Below are 22,264 nucleotides of genomic sequence, written 5' to 3' on the forward strand. Positions count from 1 at the left end.
CCATCATTATGTATGCTTTCGATGATATTTTGTCAATATGTGAAATAAATTGTATTTTCCTTGATATTTCCAGCTTTGCGTCAGTCAGTGAGTCAGGTGTCCACAAAGTTAGCCGCCAACGCAGCCGTCGCAAAAGGGGCATCTTAAATTTTTACCTTTGGGGTAGGTTCGCACACCTACTACAGGGACACATTCGTATTACAAATAAACTGTACGAATGGTACCCCAATTACCAAAATTTCAAAAATTATAGGGAATCATAAGCAGAAAGACACTATAGTACGGCTACCATGAGTTGACACTTGACGTTTACGCTAGCGACTGCGTGAACTCGATCGCAGTCCATCTCGCTCGCACTGATGGATTGGTGCGACCGAGAGGGAATGCGGAGTATAACCCGGAGTTACACACAATGATTTTCATCACACTTGCGAAGAAAAAACTAAATTTTAAGCGAAATCATTCTTAAATACGGTGACATTTTAAAATTCGTCCGCCACTTTGAATTTTTTTGGCAGTTTAGGCATCGAATGCAGAGACCCTTCGGCATTCAGCCACAATTGAAAATTGTGTAAAACTATTTTAAACGGCTATTAAATTAATCAAATTAAATATTTTTAAACATAAACAAAAATATTAAGTGATAAACGTCAGTATTTTATAAGTAAAACTCATTTATACCTAGTTAATTCATATTATGAATAAGTAACATAATTAAAAGAAAAGCTTTTTTTTACAATCCATAACTCACGCGGGAACAATATAGGCCTTTGTCCTTTAGTACACCTGCATGAAATAAGATCTTTTTCGAGCAAGTGTGATGAAAAGTATGGTTTGGTAATATATTAAATACATCATTGCTATTTTCATGGCGAATCAAAACGATATTTGATAATAATTTTGATGTTTCTATGCACAAACATACCCCTCGGTGGGGTAGATTCGTACATTCGAGAGGTTCTACTAAATTCTATTCATTCATTTATTATAAAAGCTATCGACTTCTAACTTTTTGAGTAGGGAGAGGAATATACGCAGAATAATATAATAACTATTAGAGCAATCTATTTTTAAGGGCCAATTTTAAAAAAATCTAAATCTAAACAGTGTCAGAATGGTGCCTATCTTCCCCTACATAAAATTGCACGTGCAACTGTGTGGTGTGACTTGACGTGAGACGTGTGACTTCGCGAAAATATTAGGTTAAGTCATTGTGTCAAATATTTCGTCACGTATTTTGTTATTTTTGTTTGGTTATAGTCCAAAGAAAGTACATTCCTCTTATCCACGATTATCCCACATGTGTTTTCCTTTCGTTAGTCTTTCACTGAGATGATCGCCGATCGGGCTTAGTTAATATATATCGGTTTAATTCCATAGTAGGTATTCAGAAAGTTCAGTTCATCATTTCAGTATTAGACTGAATTAGTGAACTAAATTATCACAGGCCAAGCCAGCATTAGCAATACGAAGCATTTTCATACTGTTAACAGGAAACTCTTACTATGCTCATAGAAAACATGCCTCCATGAACGAGCATTTCCATCAACTATAAAACCACTGCGGCGTCTTCAAGTCTACGCGATTGACCATTTGCTTTAAAAGCAGTAATGCATAGCAGTAAATGTATATTTTGGTTAGGTAGGTACTGGTTATAAGCGTCTGTGAAGGATTGCTAGTATCGGGGTCTGAGTGGAAATTCTGAGTCAGTACGGCGGCAACGCTGTGATACTAGTAACGTGTTTGCGAGTCCCGAATACTTTTGTACCTATATTACTCGATTTTCGCGCGCAATTCAGACTGGAGATTTGACATGCATGTGTTCAAGTGTGTTACAGTTTCTTCCAAGCACTAATATTCTGAGAAAAGTGTCAATACCTATTAGTGATTTAAGTGAATGTGTAGTATAATATTGTACTTAATAGTGTAGAGTGATTACGGACGGTCAAGGTGTAGTATTAAAAAAATCTTCAGCTGAAAAGGTAAGCGATCTTAAGGAAGCGTAAGAGCCGGTAATAGGTACGCCTAGGGCGGTCTTCAGAATTCGGTAGGTATATCTGAAATCTTATAAATGAAGAGGACAAAGCGTTGAAATATTTAAAACGTCTCGGAGTTTGCGTACGAAGACCGTAATTTATAAGACATTTAAAAATGACACCGCTAACGAGTTATTTATTTAAGTTAATAAGACTTTTTTTTTTCAGAAAAATTGAAGTAAAAACATTTTAAGTTTATGTCATTTTCAAAAGTTTTATACTTATAGGTACCTAAGTACACAAAGTGGATGGTATAATAATGGCTTCTACAATTCTATATAAAATTTAGTAAATGTAAGTAATAAATAATAACTTACTACTAATAATAATAAATAAGTTGTAAAGCAATCCATTAAAAGTTATAAGTTAATTTATGCAAGAATATTTAGTTGTTGCTATTTTCCTTATGAAAATAGGTAGTTTTCTTCCGTTAAAGTTTGTATGTGTGTAATATCAAAATAAACCTATTAACATTGATGATAACAATAAAGCGTAAAAGATTATTGGTAGAGCTACCTTTCTGGTCTGCATATGACGATAAATATGTCTGTATTGTGTTGTCATTGTATGTGTGTACATGTTATGTCACTGCGATGCAAAGTGACTCACATGGCTACATATGGCCAGGTACTGTCGTGTGTGCTTGGCACAGCGTAAGTGTACCAATGCTTCAATAGACGTTTTCACTTACGACTTTTTTAGTGGGCGGACTAGTGATGTAGGCGTTAATAAACAACCGCGCGCGCTAACCTTTGTATTAGGAGTATGAGCGCTGTTCTGGTTATTCTGAATATCAACTTAATTTGTCATTAATATACCTAACTAGTACTACACTTCCCTAACTTGATACGACTAAGCGCGCATCAAATGCGCGTAACGTATGACATATGAAGGGGCCCACTGACTATCAGTCCGCCGGACGATATCGGCCTGTCAGTTGTTCGGAACTGTCAAATTTTTGTTCTAACTAACAGGCCGATATCGTCCGGCGGACTGATAGTCAGTGGGCCTCTTAGTATCATATCAATAAAAAATGCTGAGTTTTAGTTTTCATAAACCTCCAGCACGCCAGGACTTTATTTTTTAATAAACAAGGTGTATAACTATAATTCATACCATGCATATTGCAATAACACGAGTACTAATAGGTATATTATTATATACAAAATCGTTACGTTTATTACACACTTATCTATAATACTATGAAAAACACTATTATATGAATATCATGAATGTATGGTTTAGTTCAATACGTGCGATGATATGTTGCTATCTAATCCTTCCATGTGAGCTAGTTAATTCGATTGGCCATCCTATAAACGTCCCTTATTGGGCGATCTGTCTCACACTAGATGAAACCGAGTCCTATCGCTTGTAGTAACATCCTAATCAACATGTTCACGGCCTGGCGGTTAATATATTTACTCCAAATTACTTTTACATACTCCTATGTTTAACTGATTTCGGTTTGCAATTTGACCTTTAACTCAAAGATAACAAGATTGATTGTCAAGTGCGCGATTCAGCTTGAAACGTTTAGTGTGTCTAAGTATTATCACAGGTCGTGATTGAACATTGTCACGGATGTTATCAGCGTAATCACAAATACTTCTTTGTTTGGGGATCTAGTCGCTTCGTTTAGTTAGGCATATTAAATTATGATTGATTACAATTATTTTGTCAGTCAGTAAATATTTGTAAGAATTCGTAAGCGAAGCAACTTCTGACCCCGTAGAAATCGTAGAATACAGAACAATGGCAACATAGTAGTAGGTAACAAGCGAGTCCTAGCGTGGAGGCCTCGTACAAAAAGACCAGATCACAGACCTCCAACTAGATGGAAGGATGATATCAAAAAGATGGCAGGCCCGCTCTGGAGGAAAGAAGCAGCAAATCGGGCTGCTTGGAGATTTGAAGAGGCGTACCTATGCCCTACAGTGGGCGCATACTCGATGAGGAAGAGAAGAGAAGTAGGTATAGGTACAGGAAGTGTGGCTTCTAAACCTACACTAACATTTCATATTTGTTAATACGTTCCTCCGCAGTACCAAAGATAAATATAACTCAGTACAGTCCGGAAAAAACGTGCCTCGAAAATCACGCAAATTTGATTCTCAGTCAGATGGCGCCACTACCTTTGGCCTACTCTCGTATAGAGGGCGCTGACGGTTTCGTTTGTTATTTAACAATTTTAACGCATATCAGTGAAAGAACCTGGGTCAAAATCATATAAAATAATAAATGCAAATAAAAAAAATCATTTATCCATATTTAAATACATTTTATCGTAATTTTATAAATCTTCTTTTTTAGTTTTAAAGTGTGTTGATAGATGGCAGTGAATTTACTGTGGTTACAAAATTTACTATGACAGTACCGCTCTATCCTATTATATTCTCTTTGGCAGAACCTATAATGTATTAATTGATAACCCGTACCTGTTATCAATTAATACATGGCAATAATGCACGGCTGACAAAAACCACCAATATTAAGTTATATCTAATGTAGGTATGCACATTTCGTATTCGGGAACATTCGCATTCAAATAGCGCGACATTTTAGACAGAATCAAATTAGAATTTGTGTGCTTCAAATCCTTTCAACGTGGAAATGAAATAGTTATGAACTTAGTTGACAGCGCTGAATATATAGGTGTGTATATGGGTGAATCAATTTGTTGCTATGGTTGTCTCCTAGTAAAATAGTCATGGTCAGTGGTTTAAATAACACTTTGGTTTTAAAGGATTGAAATTCACCGAACTTGTTTTTATGGCAGCTAATTCATTGGAACGGGCTTTGAATCATCAAATTTTTTCAACAAGCTCTCGTATTCTGACTGGTGGGAGCGAATAATAAAAAAAAATAGAGTGACGCAGATGTCGCAGAAAAATCATTACCTACATTAGAAATTGGATTATTTACTTGAATCGGCTAAAATAAAACCAAAAGCTCGGCTATAGCAAAAGTAGTATATTACAGAAACCATATATGTATAACGCGGCTGTTCACTTTGTCCTAATGAGAGATACGGTATTTAAGTAAACAGGCGTGCTAAATTTTAAAGCCGGACATGCTGATAGGAATCACAGGGTAATTCCAAGCACTGGTCACCAATTTTAGCCTTACATTCGAAGTTTCTTTGTGCTTAATGTCAACATGTCTGTGACAGCGTTTCAAAATTAGCCTGAGGCACAATGAGGCTAGATATAGAGGGAACACAGAATCGCACGTAGATTACGCCATAGGTACCTACGTACCGGACTAACTACATGCAATTCAATATATTTGCGAATTGATTTAATTGAATTTAATAAAACTCTAACAGTATTTTCAGCACTGAAACCAAAACGACAGAACTATTCAGCCGCTACCTACTTGCTCGTATCTTTGTCTTGCTTCGTACTACGCTTGAATGGAAAATGAACGTGAATTCTTTGGAGAACTTTATTCCTTCCGTCTTGTTTTAGTTTCAGATTACGGACGTGGTAAGAATTTGTATATTTGGAGCAGAAATATATTTTTGTTTACGAGCTATGCGATATTTTCTTGGCCTTTATAAAAAAGTTGGATTGCGAAATTTCCATAACGACTTATTAAGTCTATGTTAAATGTCATAACTAAACCGACGATACCATATGATACGTATTAAAATACCTAGTTGTATAAAAGCGAGCATAAGCTTTGGCGTTTTCATCGTCTTAAATGTATCATAACGAGACATACAATTAACAATAGCGAGATAAATAAATAATATCAATATATATACACGCAATCCAAAGGTTATAATTATTTTACGACGTTAACTGTTAGGTAGTTTATAATTTTATTCTTATCAATGGTTAAATAATTTCTCAGTTCTTAAGTTACTCGGTCACGGTATCACTTATCGTGTGACCCAAATTAATCTGAGACCAGCAAAGTAATTATTATCATCATCTTAGCACTGAAATATTTATAAAGGTACGAACACCAAGGCACTCGAAAGGGAATTAGGTATCACATATGGAATTGGACTATTAAAGCACTTTTAAATCGCACAGCTGTAGGTAGGTACTTCTATCTTACCTTATGTGAGAAAAGCATCCATTATGAACTCGAACTAATATGCGGTCTCTATCTGCACTCGCGGTCTCGCTCTTGTTCGCTTCTAGCCTAGGTTTAGATATAAACGGCTGGTTATAAGCTAATAAAATAATAAAGTGCTTGTTAATAAATCGAGTATCTTTTAGCAAACATTACACCTTATACGGAATCGTGTGAAGTTTGACTTATTTATTTAAGATGGCTACTGCCAAGCAGAGATAGGTATTATTCGAATAAATTAACATTCATTCGAATAAACAATAATTCACGACTTTTTTATTCACGAATGTTTTATTCGCAAATAATTTATTCGCGAATGATTTATCCCATTAAAAACATTACATGTAAAAAGATGCAAGTCTCGCAACGCAGTTCTTCTACTACAAAATAGTTTTGAGATGTAATGTGAAACCAAGTCGGTTATTTTAGTCAGTGCCAGGTGTGTTAAAACCGTAACAATATTAGATACCTTTATTTTTTTAATACATACTTATAATGAATTGGCAATCTCACGAATAAAGGTATCTAATATTGTTACGGTTTTAACACCCCCTGGCACTGTCTAAAATAACCGACTTGGTTTCACATTACATCTCAAAACCATTTTGTAGTAGAAGAACTGCGTTGCGAGACTTACATCTTTTTACCCGACTGCCAAAGGAGAAGGGTAATGTTTTTCGAGTGTATGTATGTATGTATGTATGTCTGTTTCTTTGTGGCCTCCTGTAGCCTAAACGGCTTTATGGATTTTGATGTATGAGGTATCGTTAGATTCGTCTTGATTGAGCAGCCGCAATGCGGTGTGTTTTCCATATTAAAAATGGCGGCCCGCCGCACGCGCGGTTGTCAGAGAGCGTCCCATTCGAGGTAGCTTGCCGCTCGAGGGGTTATAAGGTGTCATTAGATTCATTTTGATCACGGGAGTATCACAGGATACATTTTACCCCGAAATTCCTACAGGAACATGTTAATTCTTCGTAAACGCAAGCCACCCACGCGTCAGCAAGCAATGAGCAAATAACTTGTTCTGCAACTCCCGCGCACCTCTCGTGTAGCGGTCTGGTAGCTTGTGGCGCGCGGTGCGGTACGGAGGGGGGTAATTCTCGAGTCTACAACCCGAACGCGGGCACACGCACACGCATGACATGAGGGACGTCGTTGATGGTCGACTTTTCTAAGTGATTTTTTTCGATACTTCCTCGTCCGAAGCGAAAATTATAAAGTAATAACTTGTTATTTTTTCAACTCATCATCATTAATTTAAGAGCCTAGCTCTTGTCGGTGCAGCAATTTCCATGTATCTCTTTCCTGAGCCTTTCGTTTGACCGCCTGATATGACACGACGTTTATCTTTTCCTTTAGTTGGTCCATGTATGTTCTTCTTGTTCTCCCTCTCCTCCGCCTTCCTTCTACTTTCCTTTCCACAATATTTTTTATGAATTCGTCGTGTCGTAACAGGTTTTTTCAACTAAAAAGTTATAAATAAAAAATTAATTATTATAAAAAAACAAAAAACCCGACTGCACACTAAAAAGAGGAAAACAAGCCCCACAAGAAATATTGTTTAATCAAATGCTAAAACCAAGCTATGGAATACCGTTTAAACAATATAAAAAATGCACTATGAAATGTGTATGTAATCGATAGTTTAATAAATAAAAACTTATTCTAAATACTAACTAAATAATTATAATTTATAAATGTTGATGGTAAGTATTGCAGGCGGGGACCAACTTGACCGCCACCAACGAAAATACACTAAGTAACATTCTGCTAAATAGTGAACTTAACAACCAACAACCAAAATGACTATAAGTAACCCTGTGTTGGTCCCCGCCTGCGATACTTACCATCAACATTTATAAATTATAATTATTTAGTTAGTATTTAGAATAAGTTTTTATTTATTTAACTATCGATAACATACACATTTCACAGTGCATTTTTTATATTGTTTAAACGGTATTCCATAGCTTGGTTTTAGCATTTGATTAAACAATATTTCTTGTGGGGCTTGTTTTCCTCTTTTTAGTGTGCAGTCGGGTTTTTGTTTTTTTATAATAATTATTTTTTTATTACATGTAATGTTTTTGATGGGATCTCATCTCTTTTTGTAGGCAGTCCTTGTTTTTGTGCACTCATACCCATACCATACTCATACTATGTATACACTTATCATAATTATACACATCTTAATTCATACTCACATCGTACAACGTAGTGTACCTATACTTAAAGTACTAATGGTAGGAACTGCAAACGTAACTTTGTTATCGCATATATTTATATAGGATTACAAACTTACTTGTGCAGTTATTCAATCTTTGATATTGCAGTATTTTTAAGTTTTTATTGGCTTAATACTCTAAAAACTAATTACGTTTCAAATTTGGAGCTTCTGGGTCTGCTAGAAGTACCTTACAATTATGATGATCATGAGTGAGTGTGTCAGTGACAAAACTAAGGAACTTTGACATGCAATAATTCTTAAACTACATGTTCAAATTACATGTTATTGAGAATATATCTAAATCATGTTATGCTCTATACGTCACTGAAAATTCAGGGTTCTAGCTTTAGATATCACAAAATTACAGGACGTTGAAAATGGCCTGAGTGGCTTCGAGAAAAGGATAGTACGGCCGTGCCTTTTTATTTTGCTCGACTTGGCAGGGGCACTACCGTGCCCCCAGATTCGCAGATGACATATTCGCAAATAATTGATCCGCGAATAAATCATTCGACCGCTTCTCAAATGACAAATTATTTATTCGTTATTTTATTTGAATGAATCCACGAAAATTATTTGATTTTTTGGCTTATTCCATTCAAATAAACAAGACGAATAAATAACACGTTTAATATGACCCGTTTTTACTGTATCTTTACTAGTTCTTACACATTAAAGATTGTTAAGGGTTAAAGGATAAGCCCAGGTAGTATAATAAACAAAGGATTAGCGTGAAAATTAACCACTCACACACAAAGTTAGTAACTTTCTAGCCTGACCTAGAAAGAGATAGAGCTATACAGCGAAAGAGTGAAAAAACCAAAATTTTCCACGAATAATTTATTCAAATAAGAATAATCATTCCACAATTTTATTCGTCATTCGCGAATAATTTTGTTATTCTTATCCGTTTTTGTCATTCCAATAAATTTTGCCCATCAGCTGCCAAGAGGCCTATTGAAACTTTAAAAATCTTATTTTGTTATTCATAATAGAAGTTGAGAAAGAAAGAAAGAAACAAACATACAATTTTGAATTTTAGTGATACAGGCGTCAGTCAGGTCGTCAAGTAGAACGATAAGCTTCAAATGTAACGTGAATACTCGGAAAATCGGCAGTTCATAGTCTCTATATGTATTTAAAAAAAAAGTTGCATTGCTTTCACCGAGATTTGAAACTACTTATAAATATTCCTTCCATTCCATCAAACGAAACCCTATCCTATACATATGTATACAATGTCAACCTAACTATATACTATATAATATTATACATAGGTATAAGCCTCAAAAAAATTATTAATGTCTGTAAGTTCACATTTAAAGTATACCGATTTTAAATGTATATCATACCTACAACATTTTAATGATAGCATCGAATTTTTAAGTGTTTGTTTAACATTTTTATTTCAATTCGTATGTTATTTATAAGTGAAAAAAAAAGATTATTTTCTTGTCGATAGTATTTCACGCGTGTGTGTATGGAACAAGCACATATAGGTACTAGGATATTCTGGTACTTTTAAATCTAGGTACTATTTTCACTACCACATTTATAAGCAAAACAACATATTGTAAGTACTTAATACAGATATTTTTTTTAGTTTTACATATACAGATTATTTAAAAACTTACCTAATTCATTCGCCGATATGATTACGTCATGAGTCCTTATTACAAGTTATTACACTGGCAAACTCATCAGTGGTGCACATATACGACTCAACAAACCCTTCACACCCTTCAGTTCGGCGGCTTTGGATTTAACATTGATATGACATACATGTTCAGTTTCTTCGTATTTTGAATCTTAATGCAGCTGCTCTATAGATTTGACATTTCTTCAAAATCTGGTTTACAGTTAGAGCGTTTTAATATCATGACGAAATGTAACGAAGTAACGACAGCGCAACTGTCGTTGACAAATGATGTTTTGTAACAATTCAATGCAATGAAACTGATGTTTCGTAATCTCTGAGTGGCATTGGACCGGCAATCCAAGGATGTGGGTTCGAGTCCCACGTTGGCCAGAGTTGATCATCGTTGATTTTTTCATTGTGATTAACATCTGTATTTACAATTTATAGACTGAGTACTGTTTATTTTAATTTAGATTGAATTTAATAAATAATTAATTTGCTTTACGTTTACTTAATTTTGATAAATTATTTAAATGTTCATCAGATTATGTTAGATGAAAATAAAACAGTTTTTACGGAAGGACTAAGTTTTACCGAAACGGGTGGGTTCGTTTTCGGCTGATTTTTTTCCTATAGATTTAAATAATTACACTTACTATCTCATGTTGTGCCTATCGATCTCCAGCTAAGCTTCACTCAAGCTCAACCGCACGGCTTTCAGTTTCCTCTCGACGGAACGACGCGACTTCCTGTATCAAACAAGGTTAATTTGCAACAAATAAGACCCAAATGAAGTTACACATGAAATAAAACTATCAATCAATATAAAATACCAATATACGCGATATAATCCGTTTTCATAGTTTTATTTCAAATAAGACTCTGTCAACCGGGGCTTAGTAAATGGTTTTAGGATGTAATAGATGTATACTTAGGTATTAAAGTTTTTCATAACTTTCGTAGTGTTTCTAATCTTACTACGTACTGTGGGCTGAAATTCGGCTCTCATTGACATAGAAACCAAAGTTGTTATTTTCATTTTTTTTATTGAAATAGATTTTGCCCGGCATTGTTATGAAAACTTTTGAATTTAGGACGATTTGGCATTAAAGAGTGTCGTTATGTTTTTTTTTTTTCGAAAAAAATGTATAGAGCAGGAACAAAAATTGCAATATTAGTCAGTTATTTTTCTAAAATTTAGTTAGTTGATATAAAAACTAGTCAAGACAAATCCTAACCTTTAATTAATTCCCAAGTGAACTAGAACTTGGCACTCATATAGATGTCAATTCATTTGCCGGCGAAGTCAACAACGATGCATATTCTTAACATTTAACTTGGCTCTCATTTCACATTTATGTTTTTGATGGGATATCATTACTTTTCGCACAGAAATTATTAGCATAAAAATTATTGGGTTGAGAAATTTAATTTAAAGAGTTACAGAAACATTGAGAATATAGGCTACCACAGAAATATCTCCAAAGTATTTATACGGCTCAAACAATCAATACCCTTTTCACAAAGTTTGAGTCCCCTAAACAAAGAGGAGATTATTAAAAGCTTATCATCACGTAATATAAATTGGAATGAGCAGTAATCTATCATATTATTTTGCCCTGTGTATTTAGTCGAGCTTCAATGATTTGTTAGCAATTATTTTGCGGTGTACATTAATCATGATTAATAACGCTATTAACAAAAATAATAATTCACAAACATATCTTTACACATCGGTAATATTGATTGCGTCGTGATTGGGTTAAAATAATGGATAAGGCAAGTTTAAGCGATATGGTTATTTAAGTACTTATTTGGTACCTATTTGATTTCAAATTCTAAATTGAAAATTGTGCTTGTTATTTTCCAAATTCTAAATTATGCTTGTTATATTTTTAATCGTGCTCGTGGAATATTACTCAATGTTATTGTTAAATTCAACTTTAAATTCAAAATACCTAATAATTGTACTTTTTTTTTCGGAGCAAATGAATTTTGTATTAATAAGTGGAAACTCTTTTGGCCTATGTTCTAACTATATATTTTACCTTATTGTATTATTATGTGCTATATGTTTCCCAAATAAATAAATTAAATTAACTTAAAGTAATAAAGATTATGGATCCTAACGTCCTTTAAATTTTTCGCGGTCCTTGGCCAGGTTCTTTAGGGGATACGAGTATGTGTTGAAAATAACATTGCTCTAGGGTCAAAAACCACGGAGGAAAGAGTCGAGTACATTTTTATAGAGGAATGACCACTCCCCTGTACTTATATGTATAGCTGAAATTAATGTCAAATACTCAAGTCTGCTACTTAAAGCAGTAAAAAAAAAACTTCTAAGAGAAGCCAATCTAAAAAAGGTTTATGCTCCTGTGTGGTGCATATAGGGTGTTTATTTAGTCACCTGCAATAATTTATAATTTACGGGCTGAATATATAGGTCATACTAAGCAACTTTTCCTATGGAAAAAAATTTACTCTCCCATAGAAAATGTCAAGGTCAGACAGCCAAAATGAAACAGCCAATTATTTTTCGCGATTTCGGAGTTGATCCCATAGTAAAGTTGCTCAGCATGGCCTATATATTCACCCCGTAAATTATTGCAGGTGACTAAATAAACACCCTTTATTTTGACGCTCGCAAGGGAATTAAAACCTATAGAAGACTTCCCATTGACCTAGAATTTAGTTATGAAGTTTGGCAAGAATTAATGCCATTTTAGCACAAATAAAAAAAAAAGGTCTGGAACCGTAAATGTGTAATTACATCACAAAACAATTACTTTTTGCGATTACAAACTTATTTGCAGTTTGGTAAACTTACAGCGACTTATGTATGTATGGGCTTGTCCCCATACAATTTTCCAACTACTGGTACTTTCCAACTAGTAGTACTGAGGGACACACTTTACCGTTGGAAAACTGTATGGTAACAAGCCCATTCAGTACACATTATATTTTCTTTATCTTTAATCAACAAAAATGGGAAGAATTTCGGACTTGATTCGGGAATCGAACTATTTACATATTGGTAAGTTTGTACGGAGCCCTCGGTGCACGAGTCCGACTCGCACTTGATCGATTTTTTTTACATCGCGAGGTCACTAAAGTAAATTGACTAATCTTGGAATACATTATTCCTTACTAAGGATTAAGGAATTAAGCAAAGACGGTAGATTCTATATATTAACTGAGTGCATAATCAAATCGAGCGAGGTCGCATCGTGATCTCATGATGTTAACAGCTGCGTAATAATTAACTGTTTGATGCAGCCGCACGCTGGCGTTTGGCTAGATAGCAATTTGATTCACAATGCATTTTACACTTGGTACTTTTCTTGTTTTGAACTTTATTTTTATTACATACATATCTTCATAAAGAAAATCAGCTTTAAATATAACAGAACTATAACATCAATGTAAGCGTTTTATTTTTCTTTTTATTAAACTTAGAAGTAACAAAAAACGGGAACTATAGATAACATCTGAAATGTGATAGGTACTATTTACAGGGACCTATTTAATAAAAACAAACAGTTGATTATATTATAAATTGTTGCAAAAGAACTGCTCCGCTTTTAAACCCACTATTTTAAATCGTACTAAAATAATCATAAAGTTCTCGAATTTTCTCTAGTTAGGTATTAATATAAATTTGTCTATTTTTTGGAGCGAAAAGTGCGAAAAGTTCTTGCATAGTTTCATAGCGTATATCTGCGACAATAAAAATACCATAAAATCTCAATCTTGCGAGAATAAGTTCACAAACTTGTAATATCAAACTTTTTTAGTATCCTGTTTTTCGGGGATGTTTTTGTATAAAAAATGTAAGTGGTAAATAATATCACTTTGTGGCTAGTTATGTTATTTCAGTTAAACTTTAAGAAACTAAAAATATTATGCTCTCCAATATAATATTCTATCTTCTTTATGTAGCGGTTTATTACAGTTAACTAATCTTTCGATATAAGCGACCATTCATTAAAGTGGACCCCTTTTTGGAAATTTAATTACGGCAGAAAGGCTTTGGAGCGTAGAGGGCTTTTGTGATCTATAAGACAGTTACTTTACCTACTCCCTAACGCTTGCTCGCTTGTTTCCTTTGAAATTGCCTTATTCTGTTACTTTAAGGACAACCAAAGAAGTATTAAGTATTTAACTACCTGTAAAACAACTGTATTCTCTAATTAAACTTAGCGTGATTCTCATACAAAGGTAATAAGGCGAGTAATTTATGAATTTGTATAAGGATGTGCCTTTAAAAGAAATATAGTTAATATTATATGTAGGAAGGTTATAATAGAGTTATATGTATAATAATAGAGTAAGTAAGTAAGCTTAAGAGTTATCTGTATTCTGTATCTATCAAAGACAGTTGTTTATTTATTTTCGTACTTGACTAGCATTCGACATGCTAATGCAGAATCGGCATGCTTCACATATTATGCTAAACACATACCTATATATGAATTACATAAGGAGCCACGACGTCGAATGAATAATGTAATCAAAATGTTCCTTGAATCTTGATGTTCTGAAGATTGGCATAATGTTGCCAACTGTAATTTGGGTTGTTAATGGGGTTATCGATTTTCCTTTTTAGGGTTTCGTACCCAAAGGGTAAAAACGCGACCCTATTACTAAGACTCCTCTGTCCGTCTGTCCGTCTGTCTGTCACCAGGCTGTGTCTCATCAACTGTGAGACAGTTGAAATATTCACAGATGATGTATTTCTGTTGCCCCTATAACAACAAATACTAAAAAGTACGGAACCCTTGGTGGGCGAGTCCGACTCGCACTTGTCCGGTTTTTTTTAAAGTGTACCTACTTATCTTCGTACACATCCCTTCGTTCGTGTGTTTGTGTTACAGCCCTTCCTTCTCCTGATTTGCGCTTTTGCCGAATGCGTCCTAAAAGTGACATTTGGATGAAAAGTGCAACAGCGACTTTTGCGACGTTGAAGCGGGCCATGTCACTGTCAGTCTGACCATGGCCACGTCATTGGCAGAAGCTAGGAGGTGCGCAACCAATATGCTGTTGATATTATTTTATGCAAAACATTTATTCCACATTTAAAGCCTATAGAGACCCAACTGTTCTGTTGAAAATCTATGTTTCATAGTTTATATAAGCATATACATATATACTAAATTACCCATACATAGAATAGGGTTGATGACACATGTTGAATTTTATAACAAAATCTAGTAAAATAGATAGCAAATGAGCAATATATCACAATAATGTGGATATTACAATAATATGTGGAAATGATAAAAAAATACAGCATCCAAAAGTTAAAATTTCAAGTTTTTTTTTTAACTTCCAAAAAGGAATAAAGTAAAGATACCAGTCGATTCCTTGCACTTTATCCAAAAAAAGATTGTATGGCAACTATATGCATAAACGCAATATTTCACCGACAAAATCGCAACTTTACCTATTTTCCATACATTCAAGATGGGCTCTCAGTGACCTTGACGTCACGTTCACTTATCGTTTTATTAGGAGCGTTTCGCGAGTGTAGTACGACTGTCGGACTTTGACTATCATTTCTGACTTTCGTATTGCTTTAATGCAGGTCCCATATAGACATTTGATCACAAAAACAAACCTGATCGATTGATACCATTAATAAAAATTTACAGTCCATATGGTGCTACTTTTTCGCACTAGTGCGGGAATGAGCACTTTTCGTGCGTATGTCGAAAGTTTAAAGGGCCATATGTACTGTAAAACGTTGTACGATACACGTGCGAAAAGGTAATTCGCAACTCGTGTCGATTTAAAACACTCCCTGCGGTCGTGTTTAAATTTATCGCCACTCGTTTCGAATTTCCACTTTTCCGCACTTGTATCGTAAATATCTATTGTCATCAAGCCTATTGCAAAACATGATTAGTCAATGCGAGAATCTGTATCAATTGTGATAATATTTAAGCTTTTTTTATCCATAAGTATTAATACATGTATAATGCCCAAAAAATCGAGTTAAATTCACCGCCTCAACTATAAAATACAACGTGATCGCATTTTGTTAGTTCATTGATGCGTTTAGCCCATACCATTCATAATGGGTACACTACACATACGCATCTTTGTGCCGGTGTAGGTACGCATCTGGCCGCGGCACGTGCCCACGTGGTGCAGTAAAAATAACCGGTCCGACGCGCGGCGCTGAGGGCGCGCTCTTGATCGATAAGTTTATAGACAATAATAGAATTACGAGCCAGCGTTCTCGCCTAGTTGGTAGTGACCCTGCCTGTGAAGCCGATGGTCCTGGGTTCACATCCCGGTAAGGGCATTTATCTGTGTGATGTGCACAGATATTAAGTATCAAATTTTGTTCCTGAGTCATGGGTGTTTTCTATGTATTTAAGTATTTATATATTATATATATCGTTGTCTGAGCACCCATAACACAAGCCTCCTTGGGCTTACTGTAGGACTTAGTCCATCTGTGTAAGAATGTCCTTTTATAAAAACCGGTCAAGTGCGAGTCGGACTCGCGTTTCAAGGGTTCCGTACATTACACAATTTAAACAATGTATTTTTTATGTAAAACGTGAGTGAAATGTCTTAAAAAACCCGTAGGGGTCGGAACAAAAACAAAGTAATTAAGTCCGACTCACGCTTGACTGCACTTTTCTAATAGGTTTTCCTGTGATTTATAGGTAAAGAACCATTTTGTGTATTTTTTTCAAAATTTTAGACCCAGTAGTTTCGGAGATAAAGGGGAGGGGAATGGTCATTCTTTGCATATTTTCTTGAATAATTTCTATATTGTTTATCCTAAAATTATAAAAAAATACATTTGAGATTACCACAATAAGCTATTTCATTTGATATGTAACACGATATAATTTTAAAAACTACTTTTTAATTTTCTCAATTACCCCCCAAAAGTGGCCCCCATTTTTAAAATTAATTTGTTTACGTTACATGTCCATCTTTGGGTCACAAACTTACATAATTATGTATAACAAATTTCAACTTATTTGGTCCAGTAGTTCCGGAGAAAATAGGCTGTGACAGACGGACAGACAAACAGACGCATGAGTGATCCTATAAGGGTTCCGTTTTTTTCCTTTTGAGGTACGGAACCCTTCACTTCTCATGCTCTAAAAGTGCTTCATATTAGACCTGCAAAGCGGGGCAAAAATCGTATTTTAGTCCCTAGGGAAAATATGAAAACATATTTTTGATTTCGACTCCCGAATCGAATCAGAATTCAATAAATCTGCCCGGAATACCTCTTTCGCCTCCCCAATTGATTCAGAATACAATTAATCTACCCGGGAAAAACATAGCTCTACATATTAAAAGAAGTAGAGTGTATAACTCGTTAATAAAACCCATTTTAACCTCGCTGTGCCTATCGACCCTCGCCGTTCCGGCTCGGGTAGCTATATGCACACCTCGCCTAAAATGGATCTTTTTCTTTGCAATGAGGAAGACGATTTTAATTTGGTACTTTCAAATTAAGTTACTTAAGTAGGTAGGTACCAGCTATAACATGAAAAAGTTATATTCCCTAGTCATACAATCTACTATTTTGATAGCTAATATGAAAATTTATCGACTGTATGCACCTTGCACCATAGCGATCTATAAAGGGCAAACATTACACAGTTTAATAATAACAAATATGTATAAATATGTATATGTAGACATGACTTGACGAAACTTCGTCTCATTACGTCGAAGAAATATAATTTGCACCGATCTCTCGAACAAATTGTATGCTGAATCGGTGCAAATACTGCAAATTACATATATTTCGTTAACAATAACAGTCAGGATAGGATGGCTGCACTTTTAGCTTCTATCCTGTCAAACTCATGTGTCACTGACAATTACTTACTTTGCGAGTGCGGCCTTGACGAAGAAACGTCTGATCACATTATCTTTTCCTGAAACAGACTACCATTCTTTATATGATGTATAACCGAAAAATATTACGCGGCCTATCAATTTTCAAACCCGGTTCTCATGGATCCTTCCATTACTGGAATTCTTCTTAAACACATCCAAGAAAATAATATAAAATCTTAACGGCTCTACACTTTCTGGTATTTGTGATCCTATATCTATTGTTCATTTCTTGTGATGTGTGAAATTGTGAATAAACGTCTTGTTAAGTTCCTGGAGAAACATTCGATTATATCGGATAATCAGTTTGGTTTCAGATCAGGCAGGTCCACTGAAGACGCCGCGGTCCTCCTCACTAACATAATCTCACAACATCTAGACAGTGGCCAAAAAAGCATAGGCGTTTTTCTAGACCTTGCTAAAGCGTTCGACACCGTCTCAGTCCCCATACTCTTAAAAAAACTGGAGGCAGTAGGAGTGAGAGGTGTCCCCTTGCTGTGGTTTAGAAGCTACTTAACAAATAGGCGGCAATCGGTAAAAATTGGTGAATTCCTTAGCAGCCAACTTCCTGTTAACTTTGGTGTACCGCAGGGGAGCATTCTTGGCCCAACCCTTTTCACAATATATATTAATGACCTTCTGCAGCTAGATATTCCCGACTCAAACATGATCTGTTATGCAGATGATACTGTGGTAACGTTTTGTGGGAAGACCTGGGAAGAAACGTTCTCAGCGGCCAATGAGGGACTAGCAAAAATAGTTTCTTGGCTTGACGGCAACCTCCTTACCCTAAATGTAGAAAAAACGTACTACATCTCTTTCAGCAAAACAATCTTAACCACTCCACCGGCATCCATACATTTAACCCTTCATAACTGTGATAATACGTACTCGCCTTGCTCCTGCAACCACATCACTAGATGCTCAACGGTCAGGTATTTAGGTCTCCTCATCGACCAACACCTGTCCTTCAAAAATCACATCCAAGTCCTGTCGAAGAGAGTAAGGAAGATAATTTTCATTGTTAAACGTCTTCGCGACTGCACTCCATTAAATATTATGCAAATGGTGTATTATGCCTTATGTCAATCCGTTTTACAATACTGTATTGCAGTTTGGGGTAGCGCCTGTAAGACAACACTGCTAGACCTGGAGCGGGCCCAAAGGGCTGTCATAAAAGTCATGCTCAGGAAACCTTTCCGTTACCCGACTGAAAATCTTTACAGAGAAAGCAAACTTCTGACGGTTAGGCAACTGTACATAATGAAAGCGGTTACTCGCACCCATGGACTAATATTTAAATCAATGCTGCATGAAGAATTATTAAAGAGAAGAATATACCGAGTTCCCCTTCCAAAGAGCAGCTCAGCTTTTGTTAAGCGAGCTCCTCACTGCATGCACCCCTTTATCTACAATGTCATATGCAAACACATAAACATACAACAGTGTGCGCTTCCTAAGTTGAAAGTGGTCCTGGGGAAATGGTTATTGACATTGTCATACTGTAAGACAGAGACCCTATTCTCCTTAAGTAAGTAGGATCATACATACAAATATACATACACAAACACACACACACACTCATCCACACACTCATTCAATCATACTACAATAAACCCTACAATATCACAATCTTTACTCTGTAAATATAGTTATACTTACTGCATGCCTTTTTAGTAATTTTCAATAATTTTAAACATGTTATCGTTTAGTATTACAATAGCTATATTTTTAAGTACTAGGTGACATATATAAGTGTAACATAAAATTAAATGCTTACGAACTCTCTGTGGTTCCCAAGATACAGGCTCGGCCTAGTTTGGGGACCACTGTCAAGTTTTCTGTGATGTAATGTTTTTTGCCTAATTAAACCTTTTTCATTTTTTTTTTTTTTTTTTTTCTTATTTTTCTCCTTATGTTGGCATGCTTCTTAACTGTCAAAACTGTCCCCTTTCCCGCTCTTTTTTAACTGACTTCAAGATTTCAAAGGAGGAGGTTCTCAATTCGGTTGTATGTATTTTTTTTTAATGTTTGTTACTCCATAACTTCGTCATTTCTGGACCGATTTTGAAAATTCTTTTTTTGATTATAAGTATATACATATAGATTGGTCCCGTTTTTGTCAAAAAGCAGTTCTGATGATGGGATCCATGAGGAATCGAGGGAACTCCTCAAATATTAAAGGCATACATATAGTGATTTTAGTATTTTCATCAACAAATCAAGCGCTTACTTTTAAAAAAGTGACATTTGATAAAGTGGAACTGCTGATGATGATCAGAACGGAACTCTTCAATGACGCATAGTTCATGTTTGGCGATTTGTCCTCTTCTTTATGTTTGTTAAGCAACTTAAATTTTTAAGACATATATTTGGCAAGCTCGAGTTCTGATGATGAGACCCACGAGGAACCGAGGGAACTCCTCAAATGTGAAAGGTATACATATAGTGATTTTTGTGTTTTCATCAACAAATCCGGAAAACAGACCCGGACCCGGAAATGCTATTAGAAAAGTGGGTTAGGTGGGTGGTTGGGTTTTGAACTGCGATTCTCACAGAACAGAACTGCTATCAGAAAAGTAGGTTAGGTTAGATTAGAGCTGTCACCCTTACAGAAACGAAATGCTATCAGAAAAGTAGGTTAGGTTAGGTTAGAACTGCGACCCTTATAAAAACGAAATGCTACTAGAAAAGTGGGTCGTTTTACCTCCTTTTTCTACATAATTAGGCAAAAGATGCTGTCTTTTTCATTTCATTGTCTGGAATCTAAGAGTGCACCATCAACAATAAGTGAACTTTCAGCGGCATCCCCCATTGAAGTCGGTTTTTTTTTTTCTTAAAAATTTTCTAATAAACTGTACATAATGTCCCATGTTGTCTGTGATGTCCATAACAATAAATGTTTTTGTTCTAGGTTCCCAGCACAAATTCCTTTTATCAAATCAAAATTAATTATTCACCGAACATTCTCTTCGTGCGTTGTACGTCATAAAACGGCGTCATTGGCAAAATCCCTCCTGCCTAAACCCACAAGAGGGGAAAGCCATATAATAAAATTACTTACCTACTTGTCAGAACGGGACGGCCGAGAAAGTGAAATGTCTTTAAAAAACCCGTAGGGGTCGGATCAAAAACTAAGTAATTAACTCTGACTCACGCTTGAATGCACATTTCTAATAGGACGAGCTCTTTCATTTGATATGTGTCACAATATAGATTGAAATACTTTTTTTTTTAATTTTCTCATTTACCCCCCAATAGTGGCCTCCATGTTTAAAATTCATTTGTTTACGTTACATGTCCGTCTTTGGGTCACAAACTTACATATGTATACCAAATTTCAACTGAATTGGTCCAGTAGTTTCGGAGAAAATAGGCTGTGACAGACGGATAGACAAACAGACGCACGAGTGATCTATAAGGGTTCCGTTTTTTTCTTTTTGAGGTACGGAAACCTAAAAATTATAAATAAACCCATTTCTGAATCATGACTGATTGACTGCTGTGCCAATCATGTAAATAATTAAATTAAAATCTAATTGGTGAATTAACCTTGATGTTCATTCACCAAAAAGTGATCACTGGTAACTAATTTTATTACCAACGTTGTACGCGCAAATTAAGGCTTAATGACGAGTGAATAATTCTGTCATGTCTACATTATACAATTTATAATAATTAATTATTACAGATGCCACGACTATTCGGTATTCGGCCTATTCGGCCGAATGTTGCCTACTATTTGGCCGAATATCGAATAAGGAAACTTACTTAAAAAGAAAATATTACGAGTACACAATAAAAATATCCAAACACTAGGTAAGTACCTATATTTAATATTTAAAATGTTTTTCTGGAAAGTTGTTAAATACGAAGACCCTTTTATGAGCATTTGTTTATTACAAAATATTTTATTTTTATCATGGTTCTGATTTGATTGACTCTAACTACATTCATTAATTCTGTTCAACAAAAGATAAATCTTAGCAAACGTTGTGCTTTGTTGGCGAACAGTTTTCATAATAATTGGGACTCAAAATCTTCGCGTGTATATTTGGCGCTTCGGCCGAGAGAGGGGCCGAATATTCGGTATTCGGACAAAACCACTATTCGGTGTATCTCTCATAATTATGTTATGGCACAACATGCTTAAAGGATCATATTGCCAGCTTGTAATATGTTACCAGCCTGTAATATGTAACATTTTCGTGTATAGTGCTAAACTCGCTAATTTAAACTGATATATTAAAATGCGGAATATATTATATTTGTGGCACGGACGTGGACCGACTGGGACACCATGGATTATCTTGTCAAAAAAGTGCCGGCCGTTTTTCAAGACATGCGTCGCTTAATGACATAATCCGTCGGTCTCTTGCCACCATCAATGTACCCGCT

At 35.3% G+C, this 22,264-nt stretch overlaps 1 protein-coding gene across 1 annotated transcript in view; it reads left to right on the forward strand.

Moving 5' to 3' along the window:
• Positions 1 to 1,650: 1,650 nt before the first annotated feature.
• Positions 1,651 to 22,264, forward strand: part of LOC134741699 (CD151 antigen-like) — a 237,029-nt gene continuing 216,415 nt past the window's right edge. Inside the window, exon 1 of the mRNA XM_063674577.1 lies at positions 1,651 to 1,982. The gene's annotated coding sequence lies outside the window, so the exon portion shown is untranslated. The remainder of the gene's footprint in view (positions 1,983 to 22,264) is intronic.

The sequence above is a fragment of the Cydia strobilella genome, chromosome 5 (assembly GCF_947568885.1).
Source record: "Cydia strobilella chromosome 5, ilCydStro3.1, whole genome shotgun sequence".
Classification (NCBI taxonomy): Eukaryota; Metazoa; Arthropoda; class Insecta; order Lepidoptera; family Tortricidae; genus Cydia; species Cydia strobilella.